Source organism: Sceloporus occidentalis, unplaced genomic scaffold (assembly GCF_023333645.1).
Source record: "Sceloporus occidentalis isolate IW3139 unplaced genomic scaffold, rSceOcc1.0.p SCAF_7, whole genome shotgun sequence".
In the NCBI taxonomy this organism is placed as follows: Eukaryota; Metazoa; Chordata; class Lepidosauria; order Squamata; family Phrynosomatidae; genus Sceloporus; species Sceloporus occidentalis.
Window position 1 is genome coordinate 12,616,105 of NW_028316987.1, and position 13,688 is coordinate 12,629,792.

General features: G+C 44.3%; 1 protein-coding gene across 1 annotated transcript in view; it reads left to right on the plus strand.

Annotated features, from left to right (window-relative positions):
* The first annotated feature begins 11,431 nt into the window (after positions 1-11,431).
* The window catches only part of KANSL1 (KAT8 regulatory NSL complex subunit 1), a 173,330-nt gene continuing 171,073 nt past the window's right edge, over positions 11,432-13,688 (plus strand). The window contains exon 1 of the mRNA XM_089531942.1: positions 11,432-11,840. The gene's annotated coding sequence lies outside the window, so the exon portion shown is untranslated. The remainder of the gene's footprint in view (positions 11,841-13,688) is intronic.

Sequence of the window (13,688 nt, forward strand, 5' to 3'; positions counted from 1 at the left end):
CATGAATGTGTGAATTAAAATGCTCACACTAAATAAACAAAATATTCTCATTCGTATACTCTGGTGTGTGGGGGGGGGGAGCATGACATCCACATGTAGGTGTAAAAGGGATCCCAAGGATAAAAAGTTTGAGTACCACTGACATAAGAGAAAAACACGAGAGGAAAAAAATACTTGGTTGGTTGCGGTATAAAAAAATGCCCATTCTTGCTCTTCATATATTTGTATGCTTCTTAAGAAGATGAGGCTTCAAAAAGAAAAAGAAAGCAGGTTAACAAAACATGGTGCTTAGGAGTGCTTGCAATCCAGTATCTTGATTCTTCCCAGCAATTGCCCATCAAGATTCAACTGTAAGTAATAATTGAACCCTGTTTTTCCCTTAAACCCTTTAAGCTGCCAGCTATCATCACTATAAGTGGGGTGTTAATCATTCCTGGCTGAAACGATCCGTCAGTACTTTTTATTTTATTTTTCCTACCTTACTTTTCCCCTTTCTCTCCCAGCTCATGCTGGAAACTTTGGTGAAGGCTGGATTAATTACAGTAGGAGCAAGACTGGTAGCTCCTATGGAGAGAATCCACTCCAGTATTGAAAGGGGGTCTCTAAGGAGCTGAATCTTGGTCCTAACTAGGTTTCCTTGGGCAGCTCTTTAGAAGTAGCCAAAAACTGGACTGGCTTCACTGCCCCACTGACATGGGAGTCACCAGGTGCCATGGCAGCATAACAATACTGTAGACAGAGACAGTGATGGGTCCACAGAAAGAAAACAACTAGAAAAATATTTGTCCCCCAACAGCAACTACAATGATGTGGAGTCTCAGAAGAAAAAGAGAATTTGTTGAGGAAATGTTCATAAAGTGTCTTTGTGAGTTTCCCTGGATTCTTGAAGTTTTCCCCCAAAGATATCACAAGCATGCCGTCCATCCAGTGCAGTGCCTGAGTGCTTCTTTAGTATTGGTAATAATGGCATGACTGATCAGTGAAACAGATTGGCCTAAATCCTAATTTAGTCCTGTATATAATAGACCCATTGGGGTAATTATATTTACTTACGTGTTGCCTCACCATTCAACAATCGATTCAATGTGTCTGCTTTAATTTGGACTAAACAAAATGATTCCAGCTATTATCTGATAAAATGATTGAGAACCTTCCTTTGAGTTCAAAGTAATGGTCTGGAAAATCAGAATGCAAAGGGATCTTGTAGCACCCTTAAGACTAATTGAAAGAAAGGGGTTAGTAGCATGAGCTTTTGTAGACCTGAGCCTACTTCCTCAGATGCATTTGGTAGAGTGGAAAGCCCAGGGACAGACCTATATAGCAGTCTGTGTATGAAAATGTCCATAGGAATGCAAAAATTTATAGATTAGGAGATGAGGTGACCAGTTTTAATGATGGTCATGGTCTTTGGGCCAAGGCAAGGATGTTGCCTAAAGCCAAAGTGAGTCAATAACCATATGAATGAGTATTGAGATGTAATGTGGGAGCCAAAAAGAAAATATGATGAACTGGCCAAGAGAGCCCCCATGAATCTGGGAGATGGAGGGGAGGGTTAGCTAGTGTTTTGATTATGTGTGTAGTGTGCCAGGAAACCATTAAGTCTCTGTTCAACCCACTGCTGATGGACTGCTGTTTGTTGATATACTCCAGTTCTGCTGTTTCTCTTTCCAGTCTTCCTGTGAGATAGAATTGGCTTTGAAGGAATCAAAGATAGAATTTTCAGAAAAGGTTTCAAACCATTGGACTATTGCTCTTTCTTTCTTTCTTTCTTTTTTAAAGTGATATTCTTGTGAAGTATTGTGGAGAGGCTGGGGCTGGGTCGCTCTGATTTATAGTTTGTATTTAGGGTAAGTAAGACATAAGGGTTTACTAGGTCACATTCCCACTTACAAATAAATCACTTTGTGATCTGAATCGATGGATCAGTTCATCAGTGGAGCGTGGTTCACACTACATTTCCCCTGATCGCATTTTCTTGCTGCAAAATAAAATAAAATAACCCACTTGTGGTTCATATTGATGAATGAATCGATTCAAAATGGGCACGCTCCATCCAGCCAGAATCGATTCCAATCCGCATCTGGTTCACACTTGCACAAAATTTATCCAAAAAGATATGGATTAATTCAGTGTCAAAGACACAGGTTAAATAGATCTAGCGTGTGGCCCCCCTCTCCGAATCACTTCAGCTTCACTTCAGTGATTCAGTTCAGGTGTAAACCAGAGTCATTTAAATTGCTTCAAACTAATTTGTGAACTGGTTTAAAACGTAGTATGAATGAGGCCCTACACTGCAGAGATAAGGCAGTTTGACACCACTTTAACTGCAATGGTTCCATCCCATGGAATTCTAGGATTCATAGTTTGCTGTGGCACCAGAGCTAACAGAAAAGGCTAAATATCTCACAGAACTAAAAATTTCAGAATTCCATAGTATTAAAACAATGTCAGACTGCACAACTCTAGAAACCAGGGCTGAAATCCCCACTTAGCCATAGAAACCCACTGGGTGACCTTGGGCAAGTCACACTCTCTCGACCTCAGAGGAAGATACAGGAAAATCCATTCTGAACAATTCTTGCCAAGAAAATCTCATGATAGGTTTGCCTTGGGGTCACCATAAGTTGGAAATTACTTGAAGGCACGCAACAACAACAAAGTGAGAGATTGGTCTAAATATTTTTAAATCACCCCTAATACCCTTTAAAAAGTTTTATTCTAAAAAGCAACAAGAATAGCCAAAAAGTCAACAATATTTATTATATAATAGTTGATTTCACCCTCCCAACTAAAAATCGCAGCGGTCTGGAAGCCAAATCATAGCATTATGGAAGCCATTTCCAGATCAGTATCTGTTATTACATTATTCCAAATAGTGGTTTGTGGAAAGAGAGCAACCAAAGCAAAATGGCAAAACAAAATATATGCTTATCTCCAAATGTATGAATTTTCATTCATACATTCAACATTCAGAAGTAGCATGTTAAAGGTTAACAACTTTACCTGTAGCATGTTACTTTGGCAGGAAATGAGAATATGCTGTAACAGCAGTCCTCATCTCCCAATAAGTACTAGTAACAACCTTACTTTTTTTCTATGGGAGTTCACATTTTAAAACTGAGGCTTAAGAGATCTGCCTCAAGCTGCAAAATACCTTGAATATTAGCAATCATCATACGTACTCAGTGTGGTCTCAATTCTCAGAGTGTCCTTCTATCAGAGTGCATGCATCATTTCACACTGCACAATTACAACATTATGATTCTTCTTTTACTGTCATGGTTCCATCTTATGGAATACTGGCATTTTGCCATTTTGAGTCAGACTGTTTAGAATTTTCAGCCAGAGAGCTCTAGCACTTCACTAAACTAAGGCCTCCTGGTCTTTATGTAGTCAAAACAATACCATCAACACACTAGCAGAATGAGCAGCAAAAAAGTACCAAAATAGTACATACTACAAAAACTGGGCTTTTTAAAAGGTATCTGGACACAAGCAAAGTACATGACATACAGTCACTATATGTAATCTTCCACCACAAAATATGTATGTTTATGGTAGCTTGGGCATCCTTCCTTTCTCCTCTACTAGTGTATGTGTGTGTGAGTGTATGTGTTCGTTCTAGGATATAATTTTGATTGCTTGTAGGCTTGCCATATCCCGCCTGGGGGCGGGACTTTCCCGATTTGGGGCGGGTTCGCACGGTCCCGCCCCGGTTTGCCCCCGCCCCCGGGCAGGATGTGACAAGCTGAGGGAGGCTTTGCCTCGCCGCTTGGCCTCCGCTCCCCGCCGCGATTGCGGCGAGGCCGGGGTCCCAGGCGGCGAGTTAAAGCCTCCTTAAGGCGGAGGCTTTGCCTCGCCGCTTGGCCTCCGCTCCCCGCTGCGATCGCGGTGAGGCCTGGGGCCCAGGCGGGGAGGGAATCCTTCACTCAGGGAGGCTTTCCCTCCCCGCCTGGGCCCCGGGCCTCGCTGCGATCGCGGCGGGGGGCGGAGCCCAAGCGGCAAGGGAAAATGTAGGACAAAATTTTCAAATGTAGGACACATTTTTTTGTCCTACATTTGAAACTTTTGTCCTACATTTCCCCCAGTTTTGAGGTCCGGAGGTATGGCAACCCTAATTGCTTGTATTAAAACAACTTGCTTAAGACTCAGCCCTTGGGATGTGATGATATTCTCTGTTTTGGCCACATAAGAATTTGTACTCTGAGAACTGTGATTGTTCTGAGGATTGCTGATGTTCAAATATCTTTCTCAAATGTCTGTTCTTTGCATGTGATCCACTGTGAGACATTCTGTTGTATTTGCAGCAGACTGGGTCCTTTCATGGAGTTTGTAGAGTGATATTTCATCATTCTAATGCCTTATTGCTAATCCAGATAGGATATCTGATCTTTATGTTTCAATAGATAGTATCCGTACTTTTAATACCTCAAAGCCTTGACTTAGCACTTTAGATGAAAAGAAGGTATCTCAGTGGTAGACCAGTGGTATGGTGATATATTTTGAAGTACAAACATTCACTGAGACAGCCTTCATAGCAAGTCAAAAATCTAAGGCAGTTACGTTGATTAATGTCTACATTTCTATATTTGTATTATATGTGCATTATCTCTCTCTCACACACTTTACCCTAAGCTGCTGTGAAGACTGAAGCTAAGTTAATGGGAAATAAGGAAACTATACCACTGGGAAAGATGAATAGCTTGCATAGGTAATACCAGTGGTATTTAATTCTTCTGTTTCTTTAGGTGCCTGCCAATGGTTTTACTGGATGGCATCATACCTGTGTATCTGGCAATATATCAGCAAAATTTGAGTCTATATATCTAAAAGGAAAGGAAACTTGGGTGTGCAATTATTTTACTTCTCTTATTAAATCTTGATGCCATGATCCTGGTGTAGTTGTAATAGGTTCAATGCAACATTCACACCCATTATAGATGGGGTTATCCCTTCTCTCAGTTGCATTAACTGTGCCAGCCATATTAGCAGGTCTGTGAGCATTCTCCCCTTTGGAAAGCCTTTAAAATCAAATATAATTAAACATTACTTTCTTAAGAGTGGATCCAAATTGTGGCATGTGTGTCTGGGCTGGCAGAATTCAATGGTATAGTTGTGTGAGTCTGGAAAATCAGTATGCAAAGGGATCTTGTAGTGCCTTTGAGACTAGCTGAAAGAAAGAAGTTGTTAGCCTGAGCTTTCATAGACTTCAGCCTTCTTCTTCAGATACAAAGAGTGAGGAAAGCATCTGTGGAAGAAGGCGCAAATTTATGGAAGCTCATGCTATCAACTTCTTTCTTTCTCAAAGGTGCTACAAGATCCCTTTGCATACTGGGCTGGCAGAAGCAAACTTCCCTGTCATTCCTCCTCCCAATGCAGTCCTTGTGAAAATGTTACACTGTACATTGCTGATCCTGTTGACTGAGCTAGATGCTAGACTGTACTGTAGAAGGGCTGAGTGAAAGGGGAGGGTTCACTGCCTCTGCGATTTCCAGGTATCCTTTCTTCCTCTTCAGCGCCTCCATACAATCTACCACAATAGGTTCCCCCCAATTCTTTGTGAGCTAGTTTCAGAAGACTAAAGGCGGTCCTGTGAAACACAGAAAGGATGTGTGGGATTCTGCTTCCTCTGGTCTTGTTGCACATGTCTAACTCTGAATCCATCTCTATTTTCTTGCAGCCAGTGCTTTTCAGTTTGTAGCAGATTATTAAGACCATTAAGTAGAGTAAGGGCTCGTTCCCACTATGATTTAAAGCGAATTGCTGATTGGTTTATATGACCGTTGTTCCCATTTGAAACCAGTTCCAATCCTACTTTGATCGATTTTTGTCACGATTAAACAAGGCAAATAAAAAAAATGGTTTTTCCAGACACTAGTTTACTAGTGGTTACTAGTTGGTTTTACAACTACTTCCCTCACTGATTGCAAATAGTTGCAAAATCAATCAATTGAATCTTGTATCGTATCTGCCTGGGCTGCTGCTTACATCACTGATGCCGCACAGATGATTGACGTGCATTTTGAAACGGTGCAAACTAGTGGGGACAACAATCATGCTGAAAAAGAAATGATGACAAGGGGAGAATGAAAAGATCCGCTTTTATAGTGGGAACAATGACCCTTTTGGAATTGATTTACCAACACGGAGCGAAGGCAAATCACACACAGGTTTAAATGTAAGTGGGAATGAGCCTTAAGGTATCTAATCCAGGGAGTAGATTTGGGTCTCAGGAAAGGGCAGCAAGTTGCTAGCTATTTTAATTTCCTGTTGAATTTTTAGTATCAGGGAGAGTGAGAGATACGTTTGGGATTTTATGCCTCATAAACCAGAATAATGTGGCAGGCTTTAGGTACAATGTATTTTAACTTGGGTGGCTGGGGATGGGGTGGAAGGGTATTCTTTACTAGTCTGCCTCAAGCAGCAAAAAACTTTGGTCTGGCAAGTGTATAATTAGCTTTAATTCCATTGCCAAGCTTGCACCAGTTTTTTGCTTGTTGGTTTGTTTGGAGTCTATTAAACGTTTAGCATATTTAATTCTGAAAAGGAAGATAAGGGAAGTCATATTTTATTATAACAATGTCTTGCTATGTAACTACACTAGTTGCTCTTATACAGAAGAAACATCACAATTAATGGAATGCCACCTGTATGCTGAAACAGACTGTATACGTTACTCACCAGGTACTTCCCATAACCAGAGTTTGGGAAGTTATTTTTTGAACTGCAAGTCCCGGAGCCCCTCACTTCATATAACCAGTCCCAAAAATAAAATTAATAAACTTTGCCCATAACTGTCTACATGTGAAAAAACATAAAACCTGTAAAATTGTTTGCCTGATGTAATAAAAAGAACAGCCAATCCCAGGTGTATTTTTGTTTATTTTGTCTTGAGTACATACACGGAGAGAGCCAGTAGGGTGTAATGGTGTGAACGTTGGACTACAACTCTGGATACAAGGGTTCAATTCCCCCCACTTGGCCATGGAAACCCACTGCATGATTTTGGGAGAGTCACACACTCTCAGCCCCAGAAAACCCCGTGATAGGTTCACCATAGGGTCACCATCAGTTAGAAATGACTTGAAGATGCACAACAACAACAAACACAGAGGAATGCAAGGTCTTTGAATGTTCAGGATGGCTTGTAAATCACCTAGCAATCATTGTTGTAACTACTGTTTGTTTAAAAAGAAAAAAAGACAACCCAGCAACAACTAATACCTGAAAAAAGAAAGACTATCCATCATTCAAAGGCATAGTCCTTTGAGACTAATTGAAAGACAGACGTTAGTAGCACAGTTTATCAACACAAGAGTGAGTCCTTCTTACCTTTCCATTCCTGCTCCTGACTTTGGTGTGGCGATGTTTGAGTGTTAAATACACAGTTTTCTGTTACATGTGAACTAGGAAAGTATGATATATGCTCTTCTAATTTATCAAGACAAGAAACGCAAGAAGAAGAGGGATTAAACAAGCATTTCCATGTTCATATATAATGGGAAATTGTGGTTTAATCAAGCCTCAATACCAAAGCCAGGAGTGCAAAGGGAAAAGACATTCAGTGGTGAGATGAACACAAGGATTAGGCTCATTCTTGGGCAGGTCTATTGACCTAAGATTATTACGTATGAAATTAACAAGCATGGCATAGTGATTTGAATGTTGGACTACGACTCTGAAGACCAGAGTTTGATTCCTAGCTTGGCCATGAAACTCACTAGGTGACTTTGGGCAAGTCACATTCTCTCAACCTCTGGAGAAAGCAAAGACAAACCTTCTCTGAACAAATCTTGTCAAGAAAACCCCATGGTAGGTTCACCTTAGGGTCACTGTGCTTTCAGTTTGAAGGCACATAGCAACAACAAAAACATGAGCTTTTGTAGACTTGAGCCTCCTTCCTCAGATGCATGGGGTGGAGTGAAAAACCTAGAGGAAATAGTCTCAAGGTGACCAGATGCCCGAACCACTAAGGAGGACAAGGACTGCAAAATGTGACACATTCCAGAAAAATGTTGCACATTCCAAAATAAAAACTAAAAATGGTAATACAATTATAAATTCATGCTTCTTAGGGGGCATTCACACTCAATTTGTGCAGAGGAGATGCGGATTGTTGTGCTGCTGCATATCAAGTTTGTTGTTCCCATTTTGTTTTGGGTTCGCAAATCTCTTTGAGTCATTGTAACCCGTTTTATTCACACATGCCATCTTTTCAGGATAAAATGGAGCTGCCTCCATTCCTTTGAATGATACAGAGCGATCTGATTCAGAAGCTTATTCACACTACCAAAGATGCAGATCGATGTAGATCTTTCAGGAAAACTGGGGGGGGGGGCAGTTATTGAATATCCCAGGTTAAGTATTTTTTCTGCCATCCCCCACCCCTACATGCACCGAGTTCACTTGGGATGTGTGTGATTCAACCTGGATTCATCCCGGATTATTTTCGTAGTGTGAATGGGGCCTTAGTCATGCTCAAAAGGGAGGACTTTTGAAATTCCTCCTGGATAGAAGGTTGAAATATAGGGCATGCCCTGGAAAAGGAGGACATCTGCTCAACCTGAGTAGACTCAAGTCTAGGAAAGCTCATGCTACCAACGCCTATCAGTTAGGCTGGATGCTCATTGTAGGAATAATCCAGTTTGACACCACTTTAACTGCCCTGGCTCCATGCTCTGGAATTCTGGGAATGGTCATTTGTTGTGGAATTCCCAGAATTCCAGAACATGGAGCTAGGGCAGTTAAAATGGTGTCAAACAAGAATATTTCTCCAGTGTGGAAAGGTTGCAGCCTTCTCAAAGATACTGCAAGATTCCTTTGTACTCTTTCAGGTGTACTTATTTTTCCGACCTAACAAATCCTAGGATCCTTGCCAGGGAAGCGTCATCTCATTCTCTTCAACCTCCCCCTTTAAGTTGCCAGGATCCTTCCATGAGTACCAAAGGGCACCTCACTCATTGACCCCTTTCTCTTCCCCTCATGCCTTGTTGGGGCCCTTGGTCAACCATGTGAGGATGGAAGAAGCAATGTTTTCCCCTTTTTTGTTTCTGGGGAGGCCTATTATTTTTATTTCCCCTCCTACCCCTTCTCTTTATTTTTCTGACAGAAGAGTAGCTGCTCAGGCGGAGCCTATTGGAATGCCTGTTGCATTTTTGGGTGATCTTTTCAAGTCAAGCAGGGAGAGGAGGCCATGTGTAGTAACACATGTGTAGTATCAGAACCTTCTTTGAGGAGGAGGGGTATATGTGGGGGGGCATGAACTTACAAGTAAAAAATTCACATACAGTCTCATATCCCCATAACCCACTCTCCCCTAAAACATAATAAAACTTAAAAGCAGGGAGAGGGGCTTCTCTGAGGGGGAAGGATGTGTATGTAGGGGACATTGTGTTTTGAGAACCCACAGTTCTTCTCCTAGAGACTTATAGTAGGGAAAGGGACCAGATGTAGTAATACTGAGGGGCTTCTCTGAGGGGGAAGGGTGTGTATATGTAGGGGGCACTGACCATGCCTTAAAAACTCTACAATTATGGCTCGGAAGACTTCAAGCTGGGAGAGGGGGCCCTGTGTAGTAACACTGAAGGCCTTTGAGGAGGAGTGGTATATGTGTGTGTGGGGGAACACTGACCGTGCCTAAAGTACCCCACAATTCTGTCTCCATGAGACTTAAAAGCAGGGAGAGGGGCTAGTAGTAACACTGGGGGCCCTCACTGAGGAGGAGTTGTGTGTGTGTGAACATTAACTGTGCCTTGAGTAACACACGCACACACACGCACACACACAATTCTGCCTCTTGGGAGACTTAAAGCAGAGAAATGTGCCATGTGTAGTAAGACTGAAGGGATTCTCTTAGGAGGCTTCAAGCAGGGCCAGGTGTAGTAACACTGAAGGGCTTCTCTGAGGAGGTGTGTGTGTGTGAACATGAACTGTGCCTTGACTACCCCCGCCCCTCTGCCTCTTGTGAGACTTAAAGCAGAGAGATGAACCATAGGAGGAGGGGGGCATTAACTGTGCTTTGAGTATGCCACAATTCAGCCTCCCTGAGACTTAAAAGCAGGGAGAGGGGCTCAGGAATACTGAGGGGCTTCTCTGAGGAGGAGGTGTGTGTGTGGGGATACAGACAGTGCCTCAAAAGTACCCCACAATTCTGCCTCTTGCAGACTTCAAGCAGTGAGAGGGGGCATTTGCAGTAACACCGAGGGGTTTCTCTGAGGAGGAGAGGAGTATGTGTGGGGACACTGACTATGCCTTAAGTATCACTCAATTCAGCCTCCATGAGACTTCCAAATAGAGAGAGGGACACACTGAAGAGCTTTTCTGAGAAGGATGTGTGTATGTGGGGGAGGGGGGGCATAAACCATGCCTTGAGTACCTCCACCATTTTCTCTTCCTTAGACCTATCAGTAACACTGAGGGGGCTTCTGTGAGGAAGAGGAGAAGGAGAGATGTGTGTATATGGAGACATTGGCCATGAATACCCCACAGTTTTGCCACTTGGAGACTTCAAACAAGGAGAAGGACTCAGTAACAATGAGGGGATTCTGAGGAGGAGAAGTCTGTGTGTGCGCATGCACGCGTGTGGACATTGGCCATGCCTTGAGTACTCCACAATTCTGCTTCATGGGGACTCCAAGCAGAGGGAGGGTCCATGTGTAGCAACACTTGAGGGGCTTCTCTGAGGAGGAGAAGGGGTGTGTATGTGTGTATGGACATTGGCCGTGCTTTGAGTACCTCACATTTTGGCCTCTTGGGGACTTCAAGCAGAGAGAGAGGGGCCATGTTTAGCCACTATCAGGGGTTTCTCTGAGGAGGAGGAGAAGTGTGTGTGGGAGGGACATGGACCATGCCTTGAGTACCCCACAATTCTGCCTCCATGAGACTTAAAGCAGGCAGAGGGGCTCACTAGCACTGAAGGGCTTCACTAAGGAGAAGGAGTGGTGTTTGTGTTTGTGGACATTGACCATGCCTTGAGTACCCCACAACCCCTCCTCAGTCTCAGATATACTTCCATCAGGGAGAGAGGGGCCATGTGTAGCCACACTGGGAGCTTCCCCGAGGAGGGGTGTTTGTGGGGGACACAGACCATGCCTTGAGTACCCCCCCCCCACATTTCTGCCTCCATGAGACTTAAAGCAGGAAGAGGGGCTCAGTAACACTTATAGCTGTGTTAGGGGGGCTTCACTAAGGGGGAGTGGTGTGTGTGTGTGTGGACACTGGCCATGCCTTGAGTACCCCACATTTCTGCCTCCATGAGAATTAAAGCAGGAAGAGAGGCTCAATAACACTGAGGTGGAGGAGTGGTGTGTGTGTATGTGTGGACATTGACCATGCCTTGAGTACCCCATAATCCCTCCTCAGATATACTTCCAGCAGGGAGAGAGGGGCCATGTGTAACCACACTGAGGGGCTTCTCTGAGGAGGAGGGTGTGTTTCTTTGGGGGGGGGGTCACTGATCCTGCCTTGAGCACCCCACATCCCACCCTTTCTCCATTCCCCAAACATCTTCCTCCTCCTCCATCCACAACCACAACCCAAGGGAGGGCTATATGAGAGGTATCACCACCAAGCCCCCCCCCACATGCCCACATCTCCCTCAAGCCCCGCCCCCTGGCGCCTGACAGACACCCCTTCTCCCAACCGCGCCGGCCCAGGTCTCCCAGCCAGCCAATGGGAGCAGAGGAGGGCGGAAGACTTCCCTCCCACCCCCATCCCACCCCACTTCAAGGCTGGTTGAGCTGTGCAGGTAGGTGCTGGGGGGTCCCAGAAGGTGCAGGTCCCAGGGCGCTGTTTCTCAGCCTCCAGTGCAAGGAAGAAGAGTGGGGTGCAAGAAAAAAGGGGTGAGGAGGAAGGGAAAAGGGGTCTGGGGGCGTGACGTTGCAGATGCATGCTACTGGGTGGAGGAGGAGGAGGACCCCCCTTTCTCCCCACGGCAGCCCCTCCACTACAGCGCCCAGGCCAAGTGGATGGAGAGGAACCCACCTCCTACCCCTCTTCCTCCTAACTTTGATGGCAGTGGGGTGGCCCCCCAGAGCCCTGGCTTCCCCACAGAGACAGGCCAGGGAGGGAAGGGTGGGTTGGGTGGGTGGGAGAGCATGGGGTATGAAGGAAGAGAAAGGGGGTCAGTTAGTGTTAGGGGGCACATGGTGGTCTTGGAATAGCAACCCACTCCCTCTCTCTTTGCCCCCACACCCCAAAAAAGGGTGGTTGTGGGGTGTAAGGCCAGGGTGGATAAGAGGAACTTTGTGAAGTTGTTCTTTCCCTTGGAAGGCAGGATGGTAAGGCCAACCTCCTCTTCCTTCCTTCCTTCCTTCCTTCCTCCCTCCCTCCTAGGTGTATGTATATACAGCCTAGGTGTATGTACACTGGCTGCTGAAAACCGTGGCTTAGTAGTCAGGCAGGGCGACTAAAAGGGAAAAGAGTGGCCACTGCAGCCCTGGGGAGAAGAAGGAGGGAGGCCAAATCCCCAGGCCTCTCTGTGGGTCTGGAGGTTGCAAAGGCAAACAGTCCATTGCAAAATAAATAAATAAATGTAGAAGTAGGGAAGTAGGCCTTATTAGCCATCTTGCCCAGGGCCCAGTTCTCAGGGTTTCTGCCATTGAGGTGGGCCATGAGATTCCCAGAAGATTAGGGTTTTCTGATAGGGACAGTGAGAGAGAGAACCATTTCTTGTGGGCTGGACACAGACTTCATGTCAGCAAGGGTTCCCAGACCTAAAATCACTCACACACACACACCACTCTCTCGCCACTTCCTCTTTCTTAGATTCAGTCCTTCCAAAGGTGATTTTTGTATCCTACATGACATGGAGTGTATGATTAAACAAGTGTGAGCCTATATAGTGTCTACTCAGAAACAAGTATCCCATTGAGTTCAGTGGGGCTTGTACCCAGGTAAGTGGGTTTGTAGGATTCCAGATGAAATTTCTTGAGCAACTGAAGAATTCCATGTATAAATTTGAGAATTAGGTTTGGCTCTTTGGGCATTTGTTTCTAGGCAGCTCTGAGATTCAGCTTCTTTCTTGTAGAGCTGCTGGAGTTACTGTAGTCGGGACATCCCTCTATTGTGTCTTAAAGCTCTAGGTCAGGGGCTGTACATGGCCCTCTATTTTCCAGCCGTTCCTTCAGACTGTTTAACATCTATCTATAGTAGGACTTTATCACATGGGGAAAATCGGGGGTTTAAACAGCTATTACCCCATAAAAATCACGCAGCCGTGATTAACATTTTCACATGACGTCACGATTAACGTGCCATTATCCTGTGAATAAACAGCAACAAATCCTATGAATGATTTGTTGCTGTTTATTGCCTGTTTATTCCTGGGATAATGGCTCTTTAATCGTGATGTGTGTGAAAATGTTAATCGTGATTGCGCGATTTCCACAGGATAATCACTGTTTGACCCCCCGATTTTCCCCATGTGGTAAAGTTCTACCTATCTATTTATCTATATCTATACATATCCACACACACACACACACAAAACCAGGAATAGAGTATTAGCCATTGTTGAATTTGGGAGGAGAGGCCATTTTGGGTAGTCTGTGCAGCCCCCCAGAAAGTCTGAGGGACAGAATATTTGTTCCTTGGACCCATTGGTGGTCATATAGAGTAATGTTTACAGAACATCATAGGAGCAGAAATAAGGAATCTGTGTTCTTTTAGAGTTGTTTTGTTTTGGAATA